This window comes from Pipistrellus kuhlii, unplaced genomic scaffold, assembly GCF_014108245.1.
Source record: "Pipistrellus kuhlii isolate mPipKuh1 unplaced genomic scaffold, mPipKuh1.p scaffold_m20_p_96, whole genome shotgun sequence".
Lineage (NCBI taxonomy): Eukaryota > Metazoa > Chordata > Mammalia > Chiroptera > Vespertilionidae > Pipistrellus > Pipistrellus kuhlii.
In genome coordinates, this window is record NW_023425602.1 from 100,603 (window position 1) to 117,224 (window position 16,622).

The window sequence follows — 16,622 nt, forward strand, 5'->3', positions numbered from 1 at the left end:
ATTTTGGAGTCAAGTCATCTCCCTTTCCATCACCATTTATAAAACCTTCTCTTGACTGGCCCTACCTCAGTTTTCCTCTGGTAATGACCATACTGTTTTCTGTCTATTTTTGTTGCTGTTGTTAATCCTCACCCAAGGTTATATATATATATATAACCTTGGGTGGATGGACCAGGCCTCTCAGAGAGGCCTGGTACATGAATTCATGCATGGGTGGGGTCTGGCCAGCTTGCCTGCTGGTCAAACTCCTGGTCGATGGGACAATTTGCATATTAACTTAAAAAAATAATTTTATTGATTTTTTTTACAGAGAGGAAGGGAGAGGGATAGAGAGTAAGAAACATCAATGAGAGAGAAACATCCATCAGCTGCCTCCTGCACACCTCCCACTTGCGATGTGCCCGCAACCAGGGTACATGTCCTTGAATGGAATCAAAACTGGGACCCTTCAGGGAGTGAACTGACAATTCTCAGGGAAAAGTAGAGATGAGGATGTGGGAAGAGACTGAACATAAACTGTGCACCTATGGATGAGGACAATGATGGGTGGGGAAAGGGCAGAGGGTGGGGTGGGAACCTGGTGGAGGGGAGCAACGAAGGGGGAGGGGGGAGAGGACATCTGTAATAATATGAACATTAAAGATTAAAAAAAAAAAAAACTGGGACCTTTCAGTCCACAGTCCAATGCTCTATCCACTGAGCCAAAGCGGTCAGGGCTAGCCTTTTATTCTATATGAAATACACTGAGTGGCCAGATTATTATGCATTCAGAGATCATAATAATCTGGCCACTCAGTGTATACTTTGACTTCAACAGTATCTTATAATCTTCTAGATACATGTATTTCACTTTCCTGATTAAGTTACTTTTTTGGTGTGTTTTGATGCAATTGTAAATAGTATTGTTTTCCTAGTTTCCCGTTCTTTTCATAAAATTGATCTTTATTGTTGAAAGTATTACAGAAAATATGACTTCTTTTTCCCCCATTAACCCTTCCACCCCACACCTACCACCCACCAGACCTGCACTCACTATTGCATGTGTCCATGGGTTACTGCAAATGGAAGTCCTCTGATTAATCTCTCACCACCACTCCCTCCGGTCCTCCGAGATTCATCATCTGTTCCATGCTTCCATGTCTCTGGATCTATTTTGTTCATCTGTTTATTTTGTTCATTAGATTCCACATATGAGTGAGATCATGTGACACTTATTTTTCTCTGACTGGCTTATTTCACTTAGCATAATACTCCCAGGTCTCTGCATACTGTCTCAAATGGTAAGAATCCCTTCATTTTTACTGCTGCATAGTATCCCATGTTATAATGTGCCACAGCTTTTTAATCCACTTATCCATTGATGGGCACTTGGGGTATTTCCAGATTTTAGCCATTGTAAATTGTGCTGCTATGAACATAGGGGTGCATGTATGTTTTCTGATTGGTGTTTTGGCTTTCTTAGGATATATTCCTAGAAGTGGGATTGCAGGGTCAAATGGCAGCTCCATATTAATGTTTTGAGGAAACTCCATACTGTTCTCCACAGTGGCTGCACCAGTCTGCATTCCCACCAGCAGTGCATGAGGGTTCCCTTTTCTCCATATCCTCCCCAGCACTTGTCATTTGTTAATTTGTTGATGGGAACCATTCAGACAGGTGTGAGGTGATACCTCAGTGTCATTTTAATTTGCATTTCTCTGATGATCAGTGACTTTGAACATTTTCTCACATGTCTCTTGGTCATCTGTATGTCCACTTTGGAGCAGTGTCCATTTTGTAACTAAGTTGCTTGTCTTCCTTTTGTTAAGTTGTGTGAGTTCCTTATATACAATATTTTGGAAATTGACCCTTTATCAGATGTATCATTGGCAAATATGTTCCCCCATACAGTGGGCTCCCTTTTCATTTTGTTGATGGTTTCTTTTGCTGTGCAGGGGCTTTTTGTTTTTATGTAGTCCCATTTGTTATTCTCTCCTTAGTTTTTTGCCCCAGGAGATGTATCCGTAAACATATTGGTATGAGAAATGTCTGAGATTTTGCTGCCTATGGTTTCTTCTAGGATTTTTATGGTTTCTTGACTTACATTTAAGTCTTATCCATTTTGAGTTTACTTTTGTGTGTGGTGTAAGTGGGTGGTCTAGTTTCAAATTTTTTTGCATGCACCTGTCCAATTTTCCCAGCACCATTTATTGAAAAGACTGTCCTGACTCCATTGTATGCTCTTGCCTCCTTTGTCAAATATTAATTGAGCACAATGGCTTGGGCCCATCTCTGGGTTCTCCATTCTGTTCCATTGGTCTATTGTAAATGCCTGTTCTGTGCCAGAACTAGGCAGTTTTGATTATGGTGGCTTTGTAGTATAACTTTATATCTGGTATTGTGATTCCTCCAACTTTGTTCTTCTTTCTCAAGATTGTTGAGGCTATCCTGGGTCTTTTTTGGTTCCATATAAATTTTTAGAGTGTTTGTTCTAGGTCTGTGAAATATGCCATTGCTATTTTAATAGGGATGGCATTTAATATAGATTGCTTTGGCTAGTATGGATATTTTAATTAGGTCAATTCTACCAGACCATTAACATGGTATATTCTTCCACTTGTTTATATCTTCCTCTGTCTCTGTTTTCAATGTACTGTAGTTTATTGAGTATAGGTCTATTACCTCCTTGGTTAAGTTTATTCCTAAGTATTTTTACTGTTTTTCTTTTTGTTGCAATGGTAAATGGAATTTTTGTTTGTTTGTTTCTCTTTCTGAGAATTCATTTATTATTTTTATTTTTTATTCCTTTTTCATTGTTTAAATTATTACATGTAGAAGTACATATATCTCCTTCCCCCCCCCCATTAACCTTCCCCCAGCCCCCCAGCCTCCTCTACCTCCTGTTGCATGCAAAATTATAGTTATGAAGTAGCAACGAAAATAACTTTATGGTTGGGAGTCACCATAACATGAGGAACTGTATTAAAGGGTCACGGTATTAGGAAGGTTGAGAACAACTGCTCTAGAGCTTTTAACACCTAAGGCCACACTGTCAGAGGAACTATTTCCTGATCCTCCATCTCCAGCAAGGTCAGGCTCATCAACTAGATCCTCAGTTATGGGATCCTGTGTCAGGCAGGCCAAGTTAGAAGGAAAGCTTTTATCTTGCCTAGTTATACAAGATCAGCAAGATAATAGGATCATGAGCCACTTTCTTTTAATACATTTAAAGAAATAAGGAAAAGTAAAGGAGAAAATGGGCCAAACAGTCCATTTACTAAAGGACTCCTTAATGCCTTCTCTGAAAATCACAATATGATGCCTTGGGACTGGTTAAAATGACTTTAGACACCAATCCATATTTGCTATGGAGAGCAGAATTTGATGAGATCTGTGAACAACAGGCTGTTTGTGGATGTTCACTGGTGACCTCAGCTGGGAGCCCACTGGGCTGCATTCTGGCGGTAAATCTGTTAAACATCCTCTGAAAGATCCATGAAGAGGACTTTGTTTTAGTAAGTCTTGTCTGTATGTTATATGCACCTATAAATATTGTACAACAGTGTCTCTGTTGATTGTTGTTTCATGTCTTTGTTGTTTAGTTTAATTTGTTTAAAGGTGGGTCATATTTCACTTTGCTAGGGGCCCCAGCTACTGTGACAGGATGAATACATGGCAGGGATTGTAGGAGCTTCCTAGTAGCTGGGGAGCATTCTTAATCTTGGGGACTCTTCCTGCTCTCCCTCTCAAGGCATCAGCTACTGGAAACTCTTCACTAGTGAAAATTCTAGTCTATATAAATAACTTTGGTTATTGGTGTTTTTTTGCTTGCTTTCTTACCTTTGGGAGACTTAGTTTGCTCTAAGCCATTTTATTATATAAACAGAGGGAACACTCTGTCTCCACTTTGTGGGCTTTGTGCCACTCAGAACCCATTTGCTGTGCTAGATTCGTGTGAGAGAAGATACTAAGGCTAATGTCCCAGTCTACCCTTCTGTAAGTACTCATTTATTTACTGTAGGGTTTTTGTTTGTTTGTTTGTTTCTGTTTTTTAAGATCTCTTCTTATATGCAAGATGTCATATTGTCAGTCTACTCAGAAAGAAAATATATGAGAAATAAGATCTTCTGACTCCACTCCCCCAAATCTTTTCCCTAAGAGGATAAGATCTGCAGAAGTGGCCTTCAGCAGGCTGTAGAAATAGCAGTCAGGGCCACTCCCATTATTGTAAAGAAAAATAAAATAGCACTTTTATATTAAAGCCATTGAAGGCTGGTGAGTTATCCCTGTTACAAAATTTGTCAAGAAAATGTCTTGGGAAATAATAATGGGCTTTAAAATTTCAAAGTTGTTAAGGCAAAATAAATATAACTAAAATGAACGGTATATGATAAAGCTTTTTCAGTTTCCTAGCCTATGTCTGTCTAATACACTTTGATATATGATCTTTTGGTCAAATAAGTTTGACAATCCTTCCAGGGTTTGAAATTTTAAGAAACTTTTATTGACCTAGAATTGGATTTAGGTCTATCCAATAGGCTCTGGAATGCCTTAAGTGTTTCTCTCTCATGAAGGAAATTTTTTCTGCTTAAGGCACTTGGGAAGCTTTGTCAAAGAATAATAACTATATTATGCTTTTATTTATAGCTCTAATTGTTATTCTGGAATATTGTGTTTTGCAGAAAGGACAAGATTCCATGTCATTTGCATTACTCTATGGCTGAATGAATGGAAAATAATTACATAATTTTTGTAACTTTTGTTGAAAGTATTGCTTATTCTTAAACTTTTTGTTTTTAAGATATGAGGAAGCATTTTTAAAGCAATTTGATAAATCATATCCAATTGTAGCTATGTTAATCAAGATAAAAACTGATAATGGGCCTGCTTATAGCAGCCATGGCTTCGCTGCATTTTGCAGAACTTGGTCCATCCAGCATTCCATGGGAATCCCTTACAATCCACAAGGACGGGCCATCGTTAAATGTGCCCATGCTACCCTGAAGGGTGTGCTAGTAAAACAAAAGAGGGAGAATATGGGACTACATTACTACCTAAAGCACTCTTTACTCTTAATTTTTTAAATCTGAATGATCATTTTCAATCCTCTATAGAATGGTACTTTACCTCAATAACCCCACTTCAGAAACCACAAGTCTTGAGGCGAGATGTGGACACTAGTAACTGGATGAGACTCAATGAATTATTAACATGGGGAAGAGGATATGCATATGCTTCTCCCACACAGCCACTGTGGATTCCAGCTTGCCAGATCAACCCTTCTATGGCACCACACAGGACCAGTTCTCTTCCATAAATGAAGAATTTGGGCCTGAGACTCAGCAGCCTGGAGCAATATGTCCCTTGAGCTCAGATGGCCCCGGAATAACCTGGGGAATGATGAAGAAGCTGACGGCAGAGGCTGAGCAATTACTGGAGTATACTCATACTCCATGCACTCCAGATAACTAATTATTGCTCTTCTTGTTGTTATAGTCTGTAAAATTGGAACTCGAGCAGTGAACACACTTTGTAAACCCAACATTCTCAGGCAACAAGTTTACCGCAGCCCTCTGTCTTCTACATTCAGCAAAACAAATTATGGGGAGCACAGGAGACTTGGTTGGAAAGTTTGTAAGGAGGAAATTCCAACCTAGGGAATTTGGCTGAAGGCAACCACCCAGAATTGTTCCTTGACATTTCCAAAACAAGTCTGTGTACATGCAGACCCTTGGTGTTTACCAGAATCTTTATGCTTAATCTATAGACATCTTTGCTTAAAGGACACTGCTTATCCCACTGACTGTATCTCAAACTGCTGTTACAATAAAAACCTGAAGAGGCTGTCTGATTCCTCCAGCCAGGCAGTCCCTTAGCCATCTCTTTCACAGCAAACGTGCGTCAGAGTATTCATCCATTGCTCCGGGGCTGCTGGGCAGCCCTGGCACCAGCTGCCAGGCTGTAAGGAGTGGCCCATGAGGCCAGGACCTGGAGCCTCCTGCCAGCAGCCCGTGAATGCATTTAGAAGAGGATCTTCCAGCCCCCAGTCAAGCCTTCTATATCTTGGCTGAAAACTTTGGATAGAACCAGGGTCAAAAGCTAAATTGTCCTCAGATTCCTGATCTGCATAAACTGTGAGAGATAACAAATATTTTATGTTTGATTCAGATGAAAAGTATAAAGATAGGGAAAATACAAAATGAAGTCATTTTAATCAAGCTGCTAAATTATTTTTTTATTTTTATTTTTTTAAAATCAATCTTTATTGTTCATATTGTTACAAAGGTTCCTCATTTCTTCCCCGCTCCACCAGGTTCCCACCCCACTCTCCGCCCCCTCCCCATCCCCCACTGTCCTCATCCATAGGTGCAGTTTATGTTGTCTCTTCCTCCCTCCCTTTCCCCGATAGTAAATCCCTTTACAGATAGTAAATCAGTTACTTAGCATTTTCTCATATCAATAATACCACCACATGCCCAATGATACATTTCACAAAAAAGACATTTCCAAATAGGTCAACCAGCCTCATCCAGGCCCCACCCAAGGCACTCACAGATCAACACCCCAGCCCTATACTAATTCAACACATCCAGATCTAAGCCTTCATCACTTGATTCAGCAGACCCTCAGGTTCCCACAAAAGTTTCCAGCCATGTCTGAGAGGCAGCCGTGGGGCAGGGGCAGGCGAAGAGCGAGCTTCCGGGCCTGGCTGTTCCGGGCCTGGCCTCCATTGCTCTGGTTCGTTCCACAACCAGCTGCTCCGGGTCTGGTCACCACCGCTCCCGACCTAGTTGCCCTGGACCTGGCTGCTGCTGCTCCGGGCCTGGACGCACCTGACCCTGGTGCTCCGGGCCCGGCCACTCCGGGCCCAGCAGCTGCTGCTCCAGGCCTGGCCGCACCAGACCCGGCTGCTCTGGGCCTGGTTGCTCCCAGCCTGGCAGCCATCAAGCTGCTAAATTATTAATGTCAGGAAAGTAGAGACATAAGAAAGCAGCCTCGGAACTTAAGCTTTTGAATTATCCAATTCTGGGTCAATGCCTGAACAAAGCACCTCTGAATACCTCTAAGGGACTCAGGATATGACCAGACCTCTTGGTACCTATCCTCCAGACTACCTACGTCTGACTGATAACCATCCTGGACCAACCGTAGGGCTAAGAATACAGGACTTATTATTCTTAAGAGTGTAATTTTTACTATAATAACTTTCCTTCCTCCTCAGAACACTTCTGGGCTTTGCCTGAATGTGTTTTCAGTTTGCAAACTGGAATAAATCTTTGTATTTTATTTCTAGTCAAAGCCTCAAGACTTTTTCAGTTCGTTTGACAATTCTAAATTTTGGGATAATTTATTATGCAGCAATTGATAACTAATTTTTTTTGTTTCCTCCTTTTGATCACCATTATGAACTCATGGATTTTAAATAAACATTCAAGGAATCATAAACAATTAGTTATATTTTTAAATGTTTAAATAATTTCATCTTTGGACAATGAGAGCACCTTTATTTTGTTTCCAGTGTCCCTTTCCTAATGCCACAACCACTGAGCCAGCCGGTTTTGGCATTATGGGAACTTCTTTGTAGGTAACAATTGTCTTTTCTCCTGTTGCCTTTAAGATTCTCTCTTTGTCTTTAATTTTTTTTTTTTTGGGGGGGGGGGGCGTTTTAATTATGATGTGTTGTGTGTGGGCCTGTTTTGGTTCTTCTTGTTTGGTGCTCTCTGTGCCTCCTGAACTTGTGTGACTTTTTCCTTTACCAGGTTAGGGAAGTTTTCTGCCATTATTTCTTCAAACACCTTCGCTATTCCTTTCTTTCTGCCTCTTCAGGCACACCTACTATTCTGATATTGTTACGTTTCACATTGTCCCACAGCTCCCTTAAGCTGTCCTCCTGTTTTTATAATCCTATTTCTTTTTTAAAAAAATATATTTTATTGATTTTGTACAGAGAGGAAAGGAGAGAGATAGTCAGAAACATCGATGAGAGAGAGTCATCAATCAGCTGCCTCTTGCACACCCCCTACTGGGGATGTGCCCGCAACCAAGGTACATGCCCTTGACCGGAATCGAACCCGGGACCTTTCAGTCCCCAAGCCGACACTCTATCCATTGAGCCAAACCGGCTCTGGCCCTATTTCTTTCTTGATAGCTACTAGTGGCCCAGTGCACGAAATTCGTGCACATTAAAAGGGAATTAATTAGAGGAAATATTTTAATATTGTTATTTGCCCTTTCTCTACAATAGAAGTGTGAGAGATGAAAGGAAATTAGTAAAATGTATATGAAAATAAATTATAAATTTATTAATAAATAAACAGTAACAAAGGGATATAACAACAGAGTCATGAAAACAACAGGATGCAAACAATGACTGACAAAGTGACTAAACTCATTCTAATGTCCCCCTTTCACCACATTGAGAGGGAGAACACTCTCAGAGTGCTTGACTGATTTCATTTGGGATGAACAATTTACAACTTTAACTTTAACACCATATGCTTTTCGAACTCGAGAGATAGCAACGGATAACTGACTGTGTGCGAAAACAGGCTCAGGTAGGGATATTCCTACTCGGCCTATTTGAAGCCTAGGGTCAGGTCAATCGCAGAGGCCAAGGACCAGCGTCTCAACGGAGCCAAAGCTATGGACCGGGGACCCGAGGGACGGCAGGAGGGCGTCCCCTCCAGCCCCCTGGGGTCCGGATCAGGCCAAAAGGCCGGAAAGCCAAGGGAGCAGGGAACGTTTTCCCTCACCCATGACCACTGGAATCTCCCTGGGAGATCCGGAGGCAAACCCTGACTCGGCCGCAGTTTACAGGCAGAGAAGCCGGAAGAATAACGACCCTAGAAATCAATAGGGACGGGCTTCCCGCTGACTCTGACACTGCTGAGCTGGAGAGAAGCCTGAGGGTTCCTGAGCCACGGGGGGGGGGGGGGGGGGGGGGGTACCCAAGACCGGGAATGTCCTACAGAGTACCCCGGGTTTCGCAACAAGATGTAAGGTTTGGGGCGCAGGAAACTGACCACCAAGGAGTTTTAAAGTCAAGTTTATTCCCCAGTGATGAGCGGGACTCATTACGGAGGTAGAGAAATCAGAATGGAAGGAGTCGGGAGGGGAGATGGACCCAGCCAGGCTGCCACCTGGACATGGAGGATCAGCAGCACGTGGCTGGTCTGGGGGTCTTTTTAAGGGGAACAGGAGAGGGTTGGACCCAGGGCAGAACAGGAAGGGGTGGGCTCCAGGACACTTTCGCAGGCGCTGGTCGATGGCTCAGTGTCTTGGAGATGTCTCTGTGACAGGTGCCAGTAATGTCATAACTCCGACCACCAGTTGGGAGGAGGGAGAACCTTCTATATTTATGTTTTTATTTTTCTTTAAAAATTAATTGAGTTTGTTGGGCTGACATTGGTTAATAAAGTTATACCGGTTTTAGCTGTACGATTCTACAGTACACCTTCTGTGTGTGTGTGCTGTGTGGTCACCGCCCCAAGACATGTCTCCCTCCATCACCATTTACCCCTGCGCCCTCTGCCACCTCCTCCCGCCTGCAGCCCACTGCAGGGAGGGTGTCTGTTTGCTTGGTGTCTCCTTGTGGCTTCTAATTTAATTTTACTTTTAATTGTTGACAGAACCAGAGATGCCTCCCTCCCTGCCCCTCCCCTCCCTGCCCCTGTCCCCTTCCCTCCCTCTCCCTTCCCCTTCCACCCTCCTTCTCCCCCTTCCCCTCCCCTCCTCCCCCCTCCCTTCTCCTTCTCCACCCCTCCCCTCTCCCTACCCTGCCATGCTAACTGAAAAAGTTGAAAGCCAGAGAGATGAAAGGATCTTGTGCCAGGTCATGAAAGTTTTTTTAAAATGTCTTGTATTCTTATGTATTAATTGTCATATTATTTTCTTATTTTTTTCAGTTCCTTTTTAAAAATTTCTATTGAGCCCTAGCGTTTTTGGCTCAGTGGATAGAGCATTGGCTTGCGGACTGAAGGGTCCTGGTTTGATTCTAGGGGGGGGCGGGGGGGCACATGGCCGGTTACAGGCTGGATCCCCACCCCTATCCCCACCCCAGGAGGAGGCGTGCAGAGGCAGCCAATCAATGCTTCTCTCTCGTCGTTGATCTCTCTCTCTCTCTCTCTCTCTCTCTCTCTCTCTCTCTCTCTCTCTCTCCCCCCTCTCCTCTTTCTACCTCCCTCCCTTCCTTCTCCCCTCTTCCTCTCTGGAATCAATAAAAGACATTTCTGCCGAAGCCTGTTGGGCTCAGTGGTAGAGCGTCGGTCTGCGGACTGAAAGGTCTCAGGTTCGATTCCGGTCAAGGGCATGTATATTGGTTGTGGGCACATCCCCGGTAGGGGGTGTGCAAGAGGCAGCTGGTCGATGTTTCTCTCTCATCGACGTTTCTAGCTCTCTATCTCTCTCTCTCTTCCTCTCTGTTAAAAAATCAATAAAATATATTTTAAAAATAAAAAATAAAAGACATTTCTATTGAGTTTATTAAGGTGACGTTGGTTAATAAGTTGTACGTGTCGGGGGTGCAGTCCTATAGCACACCATCTGTACCCTGCACTGGGTGCTCACCACCCACGTGGTGTCCTGTCACCACTTGTCCCCATGCTACCCTCTTCTCCCGCCTCCGCCAATTGCCACCTGCTGTCTGCGTCTGTGAGATGGTTTTCTGCTGGGTCCCTTCACCTTTCCACCCAGCTTCCCCAACAGCTGTCAGCCTGGTTTTGGTTTCCACAAGTCTCTTTCTATTTTGTTTATTCTGTTCATTAGATTCCACTATAAGTGAGATCATAGGGCATTTGTCCTTCTCTGACTGGTATAGTCCACTTAGCATAACGCTCTCCAGGTCCAGCCAGGCTGTTGCAAAAGATGAGTTCCTTTTCACAGCCCAGTGACATTCCATTGTGGACGGACCACAGCTTTTTTATCCACTCATTGCTGGCCGACATTTGGGCTCTTCCAGATCTTGCTATTGTAAATAATGCAGCAATGAACACAGGGTGCATTTTTTCGTTTGAATCATTGTTTCAGGTTTTTCAGAAATGGAATCAGTGGGTCAAATGGCTGCTCCACTTGTAGTTGTTGTTTTTAGGAAACGCCATACTCTTTTCCATAATGGCTGCACCAGTCTGCTTTCCCGCCACCGTGCACTAGGGTTCCCTTTTCTCCACATCCTCCCCAGCACTTGTCCTTGTTGATTTGTTGATGGAAGCCATTCTGACAGGTGTGAGATGGTACCTCATTGTGGTTTTAATTTGCATCTCTCTGATGATTAGTAAATTTGAGCATTTTTTTCATGCCTCTTTGGAGAAGTGTCTACTCAGGTCTTTTGCCCGTTTTTTAATTGGATTGTTTGTCTTCCTGCTGTTTAGTTCTAAATGTTCTTTATAAATTTTGGATATTACCTCCTATCAGATGTATCATTGGCAAAAGTGGATTCCCATTTAGTGGCTTGTCTCTTCATTTTGTTGTTGGTTTCCTTTGCTGTGCAAAAACTTTTTAGTTTGATGTGGTCCCATTTATTTCTTCTTCTGTTTCCCTTGCCTGATGAGACCTGTGTACCAAAATGCATCCTGGAATAAAGCTGACTTGATCATGGTATGTGATCTTTTTAATGTATTGCTGGATCTGGTTTGCCAATATTTTGTTGAGGATTTTAGCATCTACATTCATCAAGGATGATGGCCTATAATTTATTCTTTGTAGTGTCTTTACCTGGTTTTGGAATTGGGATAATGCTGACCTTGTGAAATAAGCTGGGAAGTCCTTTTTCCTCTTGGATGGTTTGGAATAATTTGTGGAGTATAGGTGTTAATTCTTCGTGATTGTTTAGTAATATCCACCATGGAAGCCATCGGCCCAGGACTGTTGTTTGCTCTGATTTCATTAGTTATATCGATACAAATATATAGATAGGTAGGTCGAGATATGTTTTTATTGATTTTCAAAGAGGCTAAGGGAGAGGGAAAGGGAGCTAGAAGCAATAATGGAAAGACACATCAATTGATTGTCTCCCGCATGCCTCCTGCTGGGGATCAAGCCCACAACTAGGATGGATATGTGCTACAACTGGGAATTGAACCTCCTGGTGCAAGGGACAACATTCAACCAACTGAGCCACACCAGCCAGTCCATGTGTTATTATTTTCTGAATCATCCTTATTTCATTTTGGAAGGTCGTATGTTTCTAAGGATTTATCCATTATATCCAGATTGTCCAATTTGTTGGCATATAGTTGTTTGTAATATTCTGTTACTATCTCTTGTATTTTTGTGGACTCAGTTGTTACTTTGTCTCTTTCTTTTTCTGGTTTTATTTATTTTTATCCTCTTTTTTATTGATCAGTCTTGCTAAATCTTGTTAATCTTTTCAAAGAATCAACTGTTAGTTTTATTGATCTTTTGTACTACTTTTTCACCTCTGTCATTTATTTCTGCTCTAATCTTTATTTCTTTCCTCCTACTTACTCTGAGCTTTTCTTGCTGCTCTCTTCCTAATTCCTTAGGTTTTATGGTTAGACAGTTTATTAGAAGTTTTTCTTGGATTTGGTGGCTGTGCCTGGATCCTGACCCCCTCCTGGGGTTTGCCTCCAGACTCGAGAACAGCTGTTTGTAACATCAAAGAAAACACACTCCCTTGTATCAGTCTGCAAGATCCTGTAGGGAGACACTCAGGCCAGGCCCTGTAGCCCTGCCCCCCCTCCCCCCCAGCTGCATGCAGCCTTCCTCCCTTGTCCTGGACGGTCAATGCCGGAGGCAGGAGGCACTCTGGCTGCCCGCTGCTCTCCGTGCTGCTCGCATTGTTGGAATAAATGCTCGTGTCATCCAGCCCTTGTCTCTGCTGAATGTGGTTCAAGTGCCGACAGCAGCCACATCTTTTGTGTCCAGTTTCAGCATCACCCAAGCAGGCCCCTCGGGCCCAGGTGAGTGGAAGGCCTTTGAGAACCGGCAGGTTGAGGAAAAGCTCTAAAAACAAACCCAAGTCTGCTGAAACTGGTCTGGCTCAGTGGATAAAGCGTCGGCCTGTGGATTGAAGGGTCCCGGTTCGATTCCAGTCAAGGGCATATACCTTGGTTGCAGGCACATCCCCAGTGGGGGGTATGCAGAAGGCAGCTGATAGATGTTTTTCTCTCATCGACGTTTCTAACTCTCTATCCCTCTCCCTGCCTCTCTGTGAAAATCAATAAAATATATTTAAAAACAAGCCCAAGTCTCCCCTGGAAAGGAAAGGTGTTTGTGAGGAGCCACCCTCAGCAGGGGGCCGGTCTGTGCAGCCGTCCTTACGCAGCTCTGGCCACCGCTTCTCCTGGCCTCTGGCGCTCGCCAACCTGCCCCTCAGGCCCCTGGGCAGCCCCTGACCCCTTTGGACTGTTCATCCGTGGTGCTCCCGTGAGGGGGGGAGGCACGTTAGCACACATCTGTCTCTCTGGCTGACCTGCCTTTGCCAGCCCCGTTTACAGGCTCCAGCTGGAGGACCAGGTGGAAGGGACAGCCCCCCATGTGTGCTGCACCCAGGGTGTGGCTTCAGTGTCTCTCTCCCTCAACTGGCAGTCTCGGCACCTTGTGGCCCACATGGGCCACGGCGTCACCAGTGGCCCACGTGCTGGGCTCATCTTCTAGACGGCCTGTGGGTGAAAAGGGCCACGTTAACCTGACCAGCTCCGGGGAGGCTGCCTGTGGAGCACACTCAGACCTGCCGCCACCACACAGGTCTGGCACCGAGCTCGCCGAGCAAAAGCTAGCAGGCATGCGCACATCCCAGGCCGGTGGCTTGCTTGGCAAAAGCCACTCTTTACCTTACCTGAGCCTGTTGTCTTTTTCCATCCAGCCTGCCCTCCCCTGGGCGTCTCGGCTGCTCCGTCTCTTTCCGACCCAGGAGCGGTGAGACGATCACTGTTTTCGGGCCACTTTTTGGGGAAACGGGTTAGGCAGCCACCGGTGACAACACGTGCAGGCGGATGCTGGCTCTGGTCCTTGCTGGCCAGGAGGCACCTGGCCTGGCCACGCTCCTCGCCAGGCAGGTGAGCAGGTGCCTTCCCCACGGGCTGGCCGAGATCCCAACCATGACCAGACAGCCACCCACCAGTCCTGGCTGCCCAGCTACCCCGTTTACCCACCTCACCTGCTCACCAACCGGCATTTCCCGTCGGTGAAGCCATCTTGCTCATTGAGCTGCCCGGTGCCTACCAGAGTGCCTGACTCAGCAACTGTCCCAGCAGGACTCGCCCACTGGGAACGGACAGCTCAGAGGAACAGAGCAGGAGCTCCGGTGGGAACGGGCTGCGCTCCGGTGGGAACGGAGCAGGAGCTCCGGTGGGAACGGGCCTGCGCTCCGGTGGGAACGGGCCTGCGCTCCGGTGGGAACGGGCCTGCGCTCCGGTGGGAACGGAGCGGGAGCTCCGGTGGGAACGGAGCGGGAGCTCCGGTGGGAACAGAGCAGGAGCTCCGGTGGGAACAGAGCAGGAGCTCCGGTGGGAACGGGCCTGCGCTCCGGTGGGAACGGAGCAGGAGCTCCGGTGGGAACGGAGCAGGAGCTCCGGTGGGAACGGAGCAGGAGCTCCGGTGGGAACGGAGCAGGAGCTCCGGTGGGAACGGAGCAGGAGCTCCGGTGGGAACGGAGCAGGAGCTCCGGTGGGAACGGAGCAGGAGCTCCGGTGGGAACGGAGCAGGAGCTCCGGTGGGAACGGAGCGGGAGCTCCGGTGGGAACGGAGCGGGAGCTCCGGTGGGAACGGGCCTGCGCTCCGGTGGGAACAGAGCAGGAGCTCCGGTGGGAACGGAGCAGGAGCTCCGGTGGGAACGGGCCTGCGCTCCGGTGGGAACGGGCCTGCGCTCCGGTGGGAACGGGCCTGCGCTCCGGTGGGAACGGAGCAGGAGCTCCGGTGGGAACGGGCCTGCACTCCGGTGGGAACGGAGACGGGAACTCCGAGGCCCGGAGCGGCCACTGGGGCGGCGCTGGCCCGCCCCTCGGAGAAGAGAAGCCGGAGCGGCAGGTGCCGGAGCTCCTCCCGGGGTCTCCCACCGGCACCGCCAAACCCACACCCGCCCGGCTGGTCCCCCACCCGCCAGCCAGCGGTCCCGCCCCCTCTCTCTCACACACACACCCCTCTCTCTCACACACACCCCTCTCACACCCCTCTCTCTCACACACACCCCTCTCACACCCCTCTCTCTCACACACACCCCTCTCTCACACACACCCCTCTCTCTGTCTCACACAAACACACACACCCCTCTCTCTCACACACCCCTCTCACACACACACTGTGCCGGGAGGGCTGTGCCAGGAGGGGGCGGTGCCGGGAGGGGGCGGTGCCGGGAGGGGGATGTGCCGGGAGGGGGATGTGCCGGGAGGGGGCTGTGCCGGGAGGGGGGCGGTGCCGGGAGGGGGCGGTGCCGGGAGGGGGCGGTGCAGGGAGGGGGCGGTGCCGGGAGGGGGCTGTGCCGGGAGGGGGGCGGTGCCGGGAGGGGGATGTGCCGGGAGGGGGCGGTGCCGGGAGGGGGATGTGCCGGGAGGGGGCGGTGCCGGGAGGGGGATGTGCCGGGAGGGGGCGGTGCCGGGAGGGGGATGTGCCGGGAGGGGGCGGTGCCGGGAGGGGGCGGTGCCGGGAGGGGGCGGTGCCGGGAGGGGGTGGTGCAGGGAGGGGGCGGTGCCGGGAGGGGGCTGTGCCGGGAGGGGGGCGGTGCCGGGAGGGGGATGTGCCGGGAGGGGGGCGGTGCCGGGAGGGGGATGTGCCGGGAGGGGGCGGTGCCGGGAGGGGGATGTGCCGGGAGGGGGCGGTGCCGGGAAGGGGGATGTGCCGGGAGGGGCGGTGCCGGAGGGGGGATTGCCGGGAGGGGGCGGTGCCGGGAGGGGGATGTGCCGGGATGGGGCGGTGCCGGGAGGGGGGATGTGGGCCGGGAGGGGGCGGTGGCCGGGAGGGGGCGGGTGCCGGGAGGGGGATGTGCCGGAGGGGGCGGTGCCGGGAGGGGGCGGTGCCGGGAGGGGGATGTACCGGGAGGGGGCGGTGCCGGGAGGGGGATGTGCCGGAGGGGGGCGGTGCCGGGAGGGGGCGGTGTCGGAAGGAGGCGGTGCCGGAGGGGGCGGGTGCCGGAGGGGGGCGGTGGCCGGAGGTGCGTGCCGGAGGGGTGGTTGCCGAGGGGGCGGTGCCGGAGGGGGATTGCCGGAGGGGGCGGTGCCGGAGGGGGCGGTGCCGGGAGGGGGCGGTGCCGGAGGGGGCGGTGCCGGAGGGGGCGGTGCCGGAGGGGGCGGTGCCGGGAGGGGGCGGTGCCGGAGGGGGCGGTGCTGGGGGTGGTGCCTGGAGGGGGGCTGTCGGGGGTGGGGCGGCGGGGCGGTGTGGGGGGGTGAGTCAGGCGGCCTACGCTCCACGGAGGCGGGGCAACCTCAGCCCATGGTGTGGGCTGCGCCCTGAGCCCCAGAGGCGGAGCTCCCGCCCCTCAGGCCCCCGCCCGCACCCATAGGCTCACAGGGACCCGCACGGGGGCTCCCAGGGGGGCTCACACAGGGACTCACTCGCACGGCCGGGTGCTCACTGGTTTATTGAGGGTCAGGGCGCCGTGCTGGCAGCGGGGTGCTGCGCAGCCAGCACGCCCGGGGCACCGGGGAGGTGGGGGTGCCAGGGGGAGGGGAGGGGAGGGGGCCAGGCGGAGG